The 15,138-nt window shown below is 34.3% G+C and overlaps 1 pseudogene; it reads right to left on the minus strand.

Annotated features, from left to right (window-relative positions):
- Positions 1 to 11,188: 11,188 nt before the first annotated feature.
- On the minus strand, positions 11,189 to 11,683 carry LOC100399371 (translationally-controlled tumor protein-like; annotated as a pseudogene).
- Positions 11,684 to 15,138: the final 3,455 nt, after the last annotated feature.

A 15,138-nucleotide genomic window follows, 5' to 3' on the forward strand; every position in this document is an offset into this window, starting at 1 on the left:
AATCAGTGACCCTTCTCTTTATTAAATATGGCTGAATCCCATTCTTAGAGTATGATACATCATATCAACAATTCTTGATAAACTAGAGATTTAATGAATAATTGAAAAACAAATATATTTTTCTTTATATGGGCTTTCAAGGTTGGGTGTGAAAAAGAAAAATTAATGAAAATGATAACATTCCCAAGTGGAATTTATGGAATTCATAAACTACCAGTAACCTTTATTACATAATCAAAGAAAATACAAACAAACCACTTATTTCACTTCAGATATGGTAGAACAGTGAATCCAAATATGATCAGATCATCCTATATCAAATATACATTACATGAAATGTAATCAAGAACTCTGAAATTTTACTTAATTTTATTTCTAGAAATATGTAATTAATTAAATACCTTGGTGCCAACATAGCTCACTGCAGCATTGAACTCCTGTGCTCAAGTAATCCTCCCACTTTAGACCCCTGAGTAGCTGGGATTACAGATGTCTTAATTGCCAATATGATAGTATTAAGCAGTCGGGCTACTGGAGGGTGATTAAGTTAAGGGAGCACAGCCTTCATGAATGGGATTAGTCAACTTATAAAAGAAGTACAAGAGAGCTGTTTGCCCTTCTGCCATGTAAGAACACAGTAGGAGATGCCATCTATGCAGCATAGTGTGAATCAGATAGATTCACTTTCACCAGACAGCTATTCTACTTGTATCTTGACATTGAACTTCCCAGCCTCCAAAACTGTGAAAAATAAATTTATATAATTTATAAATTACCCAGTTTAAAGTATTTTGTTATATCAACCTGGATGAACTAAGTTTATATTCACATGTATATACAATGTATATGTGTGTGTGTATGTAAACATATGCACTTACAATGTATACACACATATATATATATAAATGCACACACACATATATATGGAAATAATATTCTTCATATGTGTCTAGGAAAATCTCTTAGAGAACTGAAAAATACACACACACACATATTCACACACACACACACACACATATTCACACACACACACACACCATGCTTATAGACAGTAGAATGTTTTAAGAAAGAGCTATGATGTCTAGTTTGGAAGCAAATGAGAAGATCTTATTCTTATTTAGGAGATATAAAAATAACAAAATAAATAAAAATGGCTGAATTAGGAAGGAGAGAGAATGCCATGGACTGATTCATTAAGAGATATGCTCGAATGTTTGGAATCTTCACAAACTTTTGTTTCTTTAAGCAGTTAGCTTTCTGATTCTCACATTCCATATACCCACAAATAAGAGTAAAAACTTTATTTTGTATTATCAAAACAAAAATAAATGTGGATGGAATTTAAAAGCAAACGATGCTACAAAGATGTTAAACTATATAATGACATCGAAAAGCCAATGAAGTTGATGTTGAATAAGACAAGGGGCAAAATGTGATGTAATAGATATAGTCAACACCCTACCAAGTTCTCCTCGGATTCTTCATGGAGGTTCTGTGTGCTCTGCTCTGCCTTTTGTGTGATTTCTTTCTAACAGTGAGCACCTGTGACTAATTTTGGGGATGGCTATTGCATTATCACAGCATTTGCTTGGAAGGTGCAGATAATCAAAAGTATTAGAAAGTCTTTATCTGCCTGTGATTGCTCTTAGCCAACGACTCACTATTGTATGAGTTTCAATGCCCAGCTCCTTGGCCACAAGTACAAAAATTCCAATAATAAGTTACACAAGCCCCAGGGGCTAACCTCAAACATTCTTCCTTGAAATTGCTCAATTGCTTTGCATACTCTTCTGCTCTGTCCTAATCTCCTGTTACCTTACTAGATTTTTCTGGCAAGTCATCTCATGAGGAGATAGTTATCTCAGGGTCTTCTTCTGGGAAACTCGAAATAAGACAGATGATGATTCCTCTTATGATATATCACTTTATAGTTTTCTTTATTATATTACTATATCTCCAGTTCATCTTGTGAGGTGTTTATTTCAAAAATGAAAAAGGAGAACTTCTAAAGGTTAAGTAATTAACCTGATATCATACGGCCATTCAAGTGCAAAGTCAAAACTTAAAATTGAACCTTTCTCAGAATGTTAGAAAAAATACATATATTTTTTCAGTGACATCCATCAAAGGGTATATTATTACAGAACACTTTAGTTTGCAAGATAGTTCCTCTTGTTTGATGAGAAAATCTTGGCTTAATATCAAACACTGTGGAGATATACGATAAAAACAACAATTTTAGGGAAAAATACGTTTATTTTACTTGCCTATAATATCTGGAGATGTAAGATACTGTAAAATAAAGTTTTTAACACATTGTCTTATTTGTTACTAATAGTAAGTGTCAATTTGGATGCCCCTCAAATAAAAAAAAACATGGCTAAATTACGTTTCACCAAGAGACTATGAAAACATCCGTTTTAAGTATCACTCTATCCAATCTGATGGACACTTAAAATATCACCTCTAGTGATTGCATTTGAAAGAAAATTACTTGAATATTTTAATATTTTATGTTTAGAAGTAATAAACTGAAAAGCTAGTCATTGGTTAAATAAATGGAATACTTGGTTACAAAAACAAATGTTAACACAGCTGTTTTCTCTTAATATTCTGAATATTGATGTAAACTGACTGTCTACCATTGAAAAAATTCACCAGTTGTAAGCACAATGTAAGCAATGTAAGAGGAAGGAAGAGGATCTTAGTTTTTGATCATTGTCTGTTTTGTTAAGAACTCTTGAATTCTACAGAATATCCAGAGTAAAAGGAATATGGTCCCTGTGCCAGTTGTTTAAACTCTACAGTAATCAGAAATATACAACCTTTTAAAAAACACATTGATGACTATGCCTTCAGCCAAGATAGAGTAATTGGCATTGGACTGAGTCTCTTATAGCAAAAATGAGAACTGGACAAAACGTATGAAATAAGTATCTTCAGACATTAAACAGAATCTGATCTGTGAGCAAAGAGAAGCTCAAGTGAGCTAAATGATTGCTCCAGTTTTCTACCAAAAGTCATTTCCCCAGCTGTAGCATAAAAGAGGCACAGTTTGATAGTCTTACTGAGATGAACACAGAGGAATGAATTTGGAGAAGCTAAAGTGACTGACATATGTAGGCCAAATTATCGAAGTGGAGAGTACTGAATAATTTGCATAGAGTCTTCCTCAGTTTATTGCTAAATATCAATCTCTACAAGTGCAGGATTAGAATTTAAGAGACGGGACAAGGAACAATTATTGGTGATAGACCAACTACTTATGAGCCGAACAATTCCTGTAATTCACAAACAGTTTGGAAGCACCCAAGTTCTGATCACACGAAAAGGAGGGACCATTATGAATACCTGGAGCATTCTTTAAAAGAACCCAGAAAGCCCAATACTTAAGATTAGGAATAAACTACCCTGAAGTAAAGGCATTTGGTGGGAAAATACTGGTTTAATATCAAAAACCATAGATACATAAGATGAAAACAATTTTAGAGAAATATAAGTTTATTTTACTTGTCTATGATATTTGGAGACATAAGACCCTGTGAAATGTGTAGACATGCCAGCAAATCTTAAAACAAGCAAATTACCTGTTTTCTTAGAAAATCCACATTGGCTAAAGAAATACAATAAAATCTAGCACAAATCAGTCAGCAGGAATATAAGTGAATTAATGGAACTGAAGAATACAATATGGGAACTCCGAGAAGTATGCACAGGTTTAAACACTCGAATTGATCAAGCAGAAGAAAGGATATCAGAGGTCGAAGACCAACTTAATGAAATAAAACAAGAAGACAAGATTGGAGATAAAAGGATAAAAAGGAATGAGCAAAATCTCCAAGAAATGTGGGACTATGTGAAAAGACCTAATTTACGTTTGATAGGTGTACCTGAATGCGACGGAGAGCATGAATCCAAGCTGGAAAATATTCTTCAGGATAGTATTCAGGAAAATTTTCCTAACCTAGCAAAGCAGGACAATATTCAACCCCAGGTAATACAGAGAACAGCACAAAGATATTCCTCAAGAAGAGCAACCCCAAGGCACCTAATCGTTAGATTCACCAGGGTTGAAACGAAGGAGAAAATACTAAGGGTAGCCAGAGAGAAAGGTCAGATTACCCACAAAGGCAAGCCTATCAGACTTACAGCAGATCTATCAGCAGAAACTCTACAAGCCAGAAGAGAGTGGGGGCCAATATTCAACATCCTCAAAGAACAGAACCTTCAGCCCAGAATTTCATATCCAGCCAAACTAAGCTTCATAACTGAAGGAAAAATAAAATCTTTTATGAACAAGCAAGTACTCAGAGATTTTATTACCACCAGGCCTGCTTTACAAGAGCTTCTGAAAGAAGCATTACACATAGAAAGAAACAACCAGTATTAGCCTTTCTAAAAATATACCAAAAAGTAAACAGCATCAATATAAAGAAGAATTTACATCAACAAATGGATAAAACAGCCAGTTAACATCAAATGGCAGTAATCGTAAATTTAAATCGATTAAATCCCCCAATCAAAAGATACAGCAAAACCCAACGGTATGGTACATCCAGACCCATTTCACATGCAAGGATACACAAAGACTCAAAACAAAGGTATGGAGAAAGATTTACCAACCAAATGGAGAGGAAAAATAAATAAATAAATCAAAAGCAGGAGTTGCAATTCTCGCATCTGATAAAATAGATTTTAAAGCAGCAAGGATATAGTGGTAAAAGGATCAATGCAACAATAAGAGCTAACGATCCTAACACCCAGATACATAGAGACTTAAACTTAATGAGACAGAAAATTAATAAGGATATCCAGGACTCAAACTCAGATCCAGAACAAGTAAACTTAATAAATATTTATAGAGCTCTCCACTTTAAATACACAAAATATACATTCTTGTCAATATCACATCACACCTACTATAGGTTTAAATGAAATATTGATTGGCCCATTATTAATACCCATTTTTTAGAATAAAGCAACATTTCCATTCTCGCTCCCTCTTTTTCTTCCTCATTCTTCCTCTCCTTCACTCCTTTTTTTTTCTTTCCTTCCCTCCAAAAAAAAAAAAATCAGTCAGCAGCAACAAAGCAAGAAATATTAGCGATGATAAGATAGTAGATGAGCTTAAAAGTACACATTATAAATATGTGCAAGTACTTAAAGGAAACATAAATGTAATGAAAAGTAAAAAAAAAATAATGTAAAGACCAAGGGGGAAATATCTAAAGTTGATAAATATATATAAAATAAAAAATCACAAGGTAAGCTTAAAAACATTTAGATATTGTAAAAAATATGTGTAAATTTGAAGACATTACAGTTGAAACCTAACAAAATAAAACACAAACAGAAACATGACTGAAATAATTAAAATCCCTCAGTAAACTCTGGGACAATATCAAATAATGTAGGAAAAGTGTAATTGGAGTACCAGCAGAAAATGGAAGAAAAGGGAAAAGAAGCATTAAAAATGGCTTAACATTGCTAAATGTTATGAAAATACACAAAACCATGTATCCAAGTAGACCAACAGATTCGAAAGGGGAAACACAAAGAAAATTACAACAATGGACATAATGATTAAGTTGCTGAGTGCTAAGTATAAAAAATAGAAAACTTAAATAGTCAAGATAGAAAGCTGAAGCTTTATGGGCTTAAAGTATCAGAGGATAGAGTTTGAGATAACTTGGATTCTCTGGAAACATGGGAACCACAGAGAGGGAAAGCACCTCTGAATAGGTATTTCAAAAATCAAAGTTTGGCCCATTGTTAAATAATTCAGGTCCACGTGAGATCCCTGTGGCCTGGGATAAGGGGCAGTTAGAAGCTACATGAGCTACATGAACAGAACAGAGACATCAACAACTGCACATCAAGGGGGGAGACAATATTTGAAGTTTAAATTTGGTAATATTAACTCTATTAAAACAAAAGCAACAACAAGAATCCTCCAAAGGCACTAATAGAATTCAGAGCCACTGTGATTTATTTTATATAATGTCCAGTTTGATTTTCAACCCAAAGTATTAGACACAGTAAGATTCTGGACACTGTGATACATTTCAAGAAAAATTAAAATTCAGTCAATAAAAAAGAGTGTGATTTAGATAAGTGATTAGATTGATACAATAAATAACTACAAAAATTAGTAAAAATATGTGAAGAAAAATATGGTTTGTATCCATGTGTAAACATGTAAGTATTCTAAGAATTAAAGCTAATTTAAACAATAAAAATTTTAGAGCTCAAAAAGTAAGCAAATTTATCAACACATTGAGTCTATCAGAAGAAAAGGGCTAGTGAACTTGAATAAAAATTGGTAATATTTTCATTATTGCAATCATAGAGAAAATACATATTTTTTCAAACTTTAAGTTCAAGTGTACAAGTGCAGGTTTGTTACACAGGGAAACTTCTGTCATGAAAGTCTGTTGCACAGATTATTTCATCACTCAGGTATTAAGCCTAGTACCCATTAGTTATTTTTCCTGATCTTCTCCCCCTACTCATCCTTCACACTCCAAAAGGCCCCAGTGTCTGTCGCTCCCCTCTGTATACCCAGATGTTCTCACTATTTAGCTCCCATGTATAAGTGAGAACATGTGATATTTAGTGATCTGTTTCTGTTTGAGTTTGCTAAAGATGATGGCTTCCAACTCCATCTATGTCCCTATAAAGGACATAATTTCATTTTTTTATTATAGCTGTATAGTATTCCATGATGAATATGTACTACATTTTCTTTATCCAGAAAATGGCCATTTAGGTAGATTTCATGTCTTTGCTATAGTGAATAGTGCTGCATTGAACATACGCATGGATGTGCCTTTATAATAGAGTGATTTATATTCCTTTGGGCATATGCCCAGTATTGCTGGGTCACGTGGGGTAAATATTAAAGAAAAATCCGAAATGATAAATAAATATATTCCAATTGTGTTTGAAAAACATTCATATGCAAGTTCAAGAAGCTCAACAAACATCAAGCAGGATAAACACTAAGAAAATACCTTTGCATCAGGTCAAAGTCAAAACCCTGAAGTCTGAAGATAAAGAGAAAATCTGGATACTCTGAAAAAGAATAATATATTGCTTATAAGGAACAACACTATGATTAATAGCTGATATTAACAATTATGAAGATCAGAGAGCATTGGAATAACAAATTTAAAGCAATGAAATAAAAAGTCAAAAAAATTATATAAATAACAACTCTCCTTTAAAAAGCAAGGTAAAATAAAATATTTTTAAATAAACAAAAATGACATGGCCAGCTGTTAGTAATATTCCCTACTGTAAATTAAAGAAAAATCTTATGTCTGAAGGAAAATGTTAACAGATAGCAACTCAGATGTATATGAAGAAATGAAAAGCACTAGAAATAGTAAATATGAGAATAAGTGTAAACAGACACATATATACATATACACAGAGTTCTTTTATAAATTAAGGGAAGAAAAATGCCTTCTTATTTAAAGCAAAATATAACTTTTCTTTTATAAAGTTTTAAAATTTAATATATATGATAATAGTTATTAGCACTGAGGTTAGGCATGGATTCATATTGCTTACAAGCCTCTTTATTTTATCTGAAATATTTCGTTATTAAATCTAAATATATTGGGATAACTTAAAGATGCATATCATGACTTTTAGAACAACCACTGAAACGTTATGCAATAAGATGCAGCTCAATGAACAATTGGATTATATTAAAATATCATTTACAATAGCATTAAAAACCATAAAACATTAGAAATAAATGTAATTAAAATGCTTTATACTAAAATTTTAAAAACAGTGATGACAAAAACCAAGTAAGACCATATAAATGGAGAGATATACTATTTGTACTCCTGGCAGACCCAATATTTTAAATATAGCAGTTCTCTTGGAATTATCTATAGCTTTAGGATGATTTTAATAAAAATAGCAGTAGATTTATTTGTTGACATCAATAACCTAATTTTAAAATATTTTGAAATTCAAATAACCTAGGCTATCCAAGACAATTTTGAAAAGTAACTATTTCAGGAGACTCAAACTGTTCTCATATCTTACTGTAAAACCCCATTAGTCAATACAGCTTGATATTGGAAAGCAGCATTTTCTAGAAATATATCTACATGTATATTTGTAGGCCAATAACTTTGACTAAGTTACCAAACAATTCAATAGGAAAAATATTTTTAACGAATTGCACAAGAGTAACTGGTCGAGCATATGGGTTAAATGAATTTTGATATCTACATCACATAATCTACAAATAATACTTTGAGGCATCATGGACCTACATGTAAAATATAAAACTATATAGAAAGTAGCAGAAAAAAATAGGAATATATCTTTTAAAATTTTATGTGGAAGCCAGCTTCTAAAATGGCTCCCAATAATTCCCATCTTCCGGTATTCACAAGCTTAGGTTACCTCTTCTTGAGAGGGGATTGAATTAAGTGGCTGATTTTGAATAAATAGAATACTACCACATCTAAGATTAGATTACGAAGGAGTATAACATTCGGTTTGGCTTTTCTTGCTTGTGATCTCTGCGGAAACAAGCAGCTATGTTCTGAGGCATTATATAGAGAGGCCACAAACTGAGACCATCAGTCCAACAGCCTGGTAGGAGCTAAGTCCTGCTAATATCCACATGCCTGAGCTTGGATGTGAATCCTTCCTTAGCTGACCCTCGAAATGACCTCAGCCCTATCAGACCCCTGCAAGGCAACTTTGTAAAACAACAACAACAACAACAAAAACTGAGCTGTGATAAGGGTCTTTGACCCTAAGAAAATCTGTATAATAAATATTTCCTTTTAGTTATAATAAATTCATTTTAATAAATGTAAACCATGGGATAATAAATATGGCTTTTTTAAGATGCTAAGCTTTGGTACAGTCACATAGTGGTAGATAACTAATACACTTGGAATAAGCTATTTTAGGCAGGACACAGAACACACAAGTCAAAAAAGAAAATAAAAGTATCGACTTCATTGAAATTTAAAAATTCCGTTTCTCAAGAAACCATTAAGAAAATGAATAGACAGATCACAAACTGCCAGGAATTGAAACTACGATGGGATGCCACTGCTATTCACTGGTGTTATTTTAAAACTTAAAAGACAACATCAAATAGAAAAGGTGGAATAACTTGACTCTCATATATTGCTTCTGGGAATAAAATCATGTTACAAATACATTAGAAAATAGTTTAGGCCAGGTGTGATGGCTCATACTTGTAATCCCAGCATTTTGGGAGGCCAAGACAGTTGGAACACAAGGTCTGGAATTCAAGAACAGCCCAGCCAACATGGTAAAACCCTGTCTCTGTTAAAAATACAAAAATTAGCTGGGCATGGTCGCATGCCTATAATTCCAGCTACTTGGGAGGCTGAGGCATGAGAATTACTTGAACTCAGGAGGCGGAAGTTGCAGTGGCTGAGATTGTGCCACCGCACTCCAGCTTGTGTGATGAAGTGAGGCTCTGTCTCAAGACAAAACAAACAAACAGAAAATGATTTGGCAATTCATTAAAAGACAAATAGACTTTTACCCTATTATATGCACCAATTCTACTCTGTACTACAGTGAGCAGTGTTTCCCCCCAAATTTATGTTTAGCTGGAACCTCAGACCGTTACCTAATTTAAAAATAGAATATTTACAGATGTTTTAGTTAAAGATTTTAAAATAAAATCATCCTGGATTTAGAGCGGTCTCTACATTAATTGACTAGTATCTTTATAAGGGAAAGGAAAAGAAAGATTTGGAAACAAAGACTTCTAAAAGTAGGCCACATGAAGATGGAAGCCAACACTGGAGTGAGACAGCACAATCCAAGAAATTTCAAAGATTGGTGTGAGTTCCCAGAAGCCATGAAAAGGCAAGGCAGGGTTCTTCCCTAGAACCTTCAGAGGAACATGGCTCTGCCAACACCATGATCTCAGACTTTTGGCCACTATGAGAGAATAAATTTCCACTATTTAAGCTATAAAGTTTGTGGTAATTTGTTATAGAAATCCTAGAAAACTAATACATACTTTCAGGTATTTACCCAAGATAAAGGAAAATATATGTCCACAAGCAGACTTGAACACAAATGCTCATAATGGTTTTATTCATAACAGCCAAAAACTGTGAGCAATCTAAATGTTCCTTGACAGCAGAATGGATACATAAATTGTGGTATATTTATATGATGGAATACCAATCAGTATATTAAAAACCCACAAACAGACAAAAAAATCCTCACTATGAACACATGCAACAACACAAATAAACCTCTAAACATATGTTGAGTGAAAATAAAACCAGTCACATAGGAATATCTTTGTATGATTTTATTTATATGAAGCATTAGAATAGGCAATCAGAACTTTGGTTGCCTCAGCAATAGTGGGAGGCATAATTAATGAGAAATTACATGAAGGAAATTTATGGGGTGATGGGAATGTACTACTCTGAAAAGAGTGTGAATTATGCTAGTAAAACATTTATGATTTGTGCATTTCTCTGTGGAGAAATTATATCTAGATTACATCGAAAATAGTTCAGTTAAAAAGCAAGAAACATTTTGTAGCACAAAAGTAGATAATACAAGACAGTGTATGCTAGAACATAAGAGTGCGAGCCAGAATGCAAACATTGTTTTAGGCAATATATGGTGATTTTTTTTCTTTTTCCAACTGAATTAGTCTTTTTTTTTTCTCTTGGTAATCTCTTCCAGTTAACTATTTCCATTGTAGGTGATGAAATGAGTAAGGCTCCACTTCAGATGTGGTACTGCCATGAGCATGGCCTTTCCTTTTAATGCAACTCACAATCAAATCATTTGATTCTTTTTTTATATTCCAGTCGCAGAAGTAGTTTCCACCATAGAAGTTAATTGATGAGTCTTGTTCTTTCTAGTGGTAGCTTACAACCAGGCTCTAGCTTCTCCAGGAACACTATGGGATGAATTTAGTTTAAATATGTATTAAACTAAAAGGCATTCTGTTAAATGAGATTAAATGCATTTCATTTTCAGACAACCTACGTGACAGGTTTTTCTTAAAAACAATGCCTCCACTCCAAGTAAATAATGGTGAAAATAAATGAAAAGCTCTAGATGTCATTAGTCCCATTTGTCTTAAGTCCTCGTGTTGTGTGGATGACAAGCAGAAGACAGTTATGATGGCAAGTGATAGATCCAAAGTAGTTGCCAAATTCATTAACATTTTTCCATTTCTAAACCATCCTTAAAGAAAATCATATATGGGGTCACACCATCCTCACAGTAGTCCAGTAGAGCAACCAGGCCATCTGGATTCATGTTTTCACCAATAACGAACTGGTAGTTTTTAAAATTAGCAAGGATGTGCTTGATTTGTTCTGCAGCCCCTGTCATAAAAGGTTTTACTCTTTCTGGTCTCTGTTCTTCAAGTTTGCCTTTGATTGATTTCATGTAACCTTTGACATACTTCTTGTAGGCTTCTTTTGTGAAACGTGTTTCCTGCAGGTGATGGTTCATGACAATATCAACACCAGTTATTACTGTGCTTTTGGTATATCATATTACCTTCTGTCCTATTGACCATCTTCCCCTCCAACTGCAGGCACAGCCCATCTGCAGTCTCCTGGATTTGGTAGATATCAGAGAATATCTCATCGTAGCTGATGAGGTCCTGGTAGATAATCATGATGGTGGCTGAAGGAAGACTAAGGTGGCGCTAGCTTAGCAGGAGCCCTAAGCTCAGAGAGCGCATGGTGCAGCCCAAGTGGTGTTTGCGCGTAGGGGAGGGTGGCCGGAAAAGGGGCGGAAAAGCATGTGTGTATTCCGGCTCCCAGTCTTATGTTCTAGCATACACTGTCTTGTATTTTATATTTTTGTGCTACAAAATATTTTTTTCACTTTTTAACTGAAGTATTTTCAATGTCATTTCGATATAATTTTTCCATAGAGAAATGCACAAACCGTAAGTGTTATACTAACATAATCCACACTCTTATCAAAGTGGAGAACATTCCCAGCACCCCATACATTTCCTTTATGTTATTTCCCATGCTGTTAGAGCAGCGAGTTTGCATCCAGAATTTAGCTTGACCCCCACTCTAATCTTTCATATCTGTGTGAACTTGTGAATGGTACATAAACTCTCTGAACCTCATTTTTTCTTATTTGTAAATTGGGATGTTTATACCTACATTCCACATACACAGTAGGACATAATGAAATAAAATAGTGCATATAAAGTGCTCCGTGATTTGTAGACATGATACAGTAAATCTTCGCTTCAAAGACTCTCAGATTTCCCATGAGTAATGGAGTACTGCTAGTGTATATCAAAGTTAATTTTCACCAATACCTGCATAATGAAGATGTTGAGTAAATAGGGCTTGGATGGAAAATAAGAAAGCAAATGGACAATGCAGGCATGACAAGGAAAGCATAAATAATATTTTCTAACACAAATAGTACCCAACTCAGTTTTGTTTGGGAATATATCTGGAATATAGAGACAGGATTATAAGTAATTCCTCTCTCAAGCATTATTTATTGAACACATCCTATGTTTCATAAAGGATTCTAGGTACTGGAGATTACAACAGTAAGTCTATTGGATAAGGTTCCAACCAACATAGAGCTTATATGCTAGTAGTGGTAGACAGAGACTGTATATAAATATGCCCCAAAAACTAACCTAACAAACCAGGTAATAAAACGTTCTGAGTTACTAATGAAACAGGTACTGAGTTAGAGTGAGACAGAAGATGTAAAATAAGTTGAGTTTTTTGGTGAAGGCTTCTATAAGGAGGCGCTATTTAGGCACAGACCTTTACAAAAAGAGTAATCCTAGGGGCTGTAATGAACAAAGGCTAAAATATTAATGGCTTAGTGTATTAGTCAGGGCTCTCTAGAGGGACAGTACAACTAATAGGATATATATATATATACACACACATATATATGTATGTATATATATGTATATATATAAACTGATAGAATACATATATAATATAAATATTTCTACAGACATAGATATTTAGATATATATGATATAAGAACTGATAGGATACATATATCCTATGCCAGTCAGTGGGCTGGGAAAGGCAGAACCACTGCTTAATCTGGGTTGGCACCATCTAAATCAGCTGCCAGAGAATATAAAGCAGGCAGAAAAACATGAAAGCCTAGACTGGCTAAACCTTCCAGCCTGTATCTTTTTCCCATGCTGGATGCTTCCTGTCCTTGAACATCAGACTTCAAGTCCTTCAGCTTCGGGATTCGAACTGGCTTCCTTGCTCCTCAGCTTACAGACAGCCTATTGTGGGACTCTGTGATCATATGAGTTTAATACTCCTTAATAAACTACTATATATATATATATATATATATATATATATATATATACACACACACACACACACACACACACACACACACATATACTCCTTAATACACTACTATATACACACACATATGTATATTCCTTAATAAACTACCCTTTATATAGACAGACATAGATATATATGATATAAGAACTGATAGGATACATATATATACTGATAGGATCAGTTCTTATATCATATATATCTATATATCTATGTCTGTCTATATAAAGGGTAGTTTATTAAGGAGTATATATATGTGTGTGTGTGTGTGTGTGTGTGTATGTGTGTGTGTATGTGTATATATATATATAGTAGTGTATTAAGGAGTATTAAACTCACATGATCAGAGTCCCACAATAGGCTGTCTGTAAGCTGAGGAGCAAGGAAGCCAGTCCGAATCCCAAAGCTGAAGGACTTGAAGTCCGATGTTCAAGGACAGGAAGCATCCAGCATGAAAGAAAGATACAGGCTGGAAGGTTTAGCCAGTCTAGGCTTTCATGTTTTTCTGCCTGCTTTATATTCTCTGGCAGCTGATTTAGATGGTGCCAACCCAGATTAAGCGTGGTTCTGCCTTTCCCAGCCCACTGACTCAAATGTTAATCTCCTTGTATTGTTCAAAAGCACTGAGATGGGAAAGAGCTTGGTGTACCTGCAGAGCAGGACACAACCAGGGTTGGGTGGAATTGCTAAAAAAAAAAAAAAAAAAAAAAGCGCATGGTTAACATGTTAGATCTCTCAGACCAGGGAAATGACTTCAGCCCAAGCTTCAGTAAACTTGTGTGATTTTCTGTGCTTAAAGGATCACACTCCAATGGTAGAGGCACGTTCGAATCAGGGAGCATTTTCACAAGCATCTTATGGAGTGAATAGTATTTTCTAATCCACAGTAATGGGAGTTCCATGAGGATTTGAAGTGGGCACTGACAGGAGTTGGACTCCAGGCCAGTTAGTCCTGTCTCTAGTGCAAGACAGACCTTTGGAAACCAATGTAATTCTTCAAAGTTGACAACTTATTTTTTAGAGATGGTTCTTAATTATAAGCATGCATGAGGTTAAGATAACAGCCTAAAAGCCTTAATCTTACTGTCAGTTCCTCATAAGAAAGTAAATAATATATGTCCAGAGGAACAGAGATTGTTTTGGCCATTGCAAAAATCATCTGTTTGGCTCAGAACAACAGAAAGTAGACAGATCCAAAAGCATACTGACTCTGACTTTGTTGGCAAAATATTCATTGGAATTCATAAAGAGACATCATTACAAGTAACACCCTATACTTATTAGGGAGGCATTGCAATCAGTGTCTTCAGAGTTACATTGATAATATACCGTATAACAAACTATACTCCTCTGGAATTCTATACCCTTCCTTTTATCCTCTAACATTCTCTTCTATCCTTACTCTCAGATGATGATGATTCTGCTCACTAATTCTCAAGAAAAATAGAAAATGGAAGACATCTTCACAAACTCACACACTTCTATAAACATTAGTATATGTATAGATGTGTTTTACCTTACCTCCTGTTACCTTGTATGAAGTCTGTTCGTTGTAAGCCTGCTCCACTCACAGTCTTCCCTGTTTAAGAGGTAAATACATTTTCCTTCCTGCACAGATCATAAAATGCAGAATCATTTTGAATCTTTTTTCATATCACACATCCAATTCATTGTCACCCTCTAAAACTGGTTGACTCTACCTTTAAAATATCTAGAATGCTGCCATTATAATTCAAGCTATTATTTCTAGCCAAGATTATTA

The sequence above is a fragment of the Callithrix jacchus genome, chromosome 1 (genome assembly GCF_049354715.1).
Source record: "Callithrix jacchus isolate 240 chromosome 1, calJac240_pri, whole genome shotgun sequence".
NCBI lineage: Eukaryota > Metazoa > Chordata > Mammalia > Primates > Cebidae > Callithrix > Callithrix jacchus.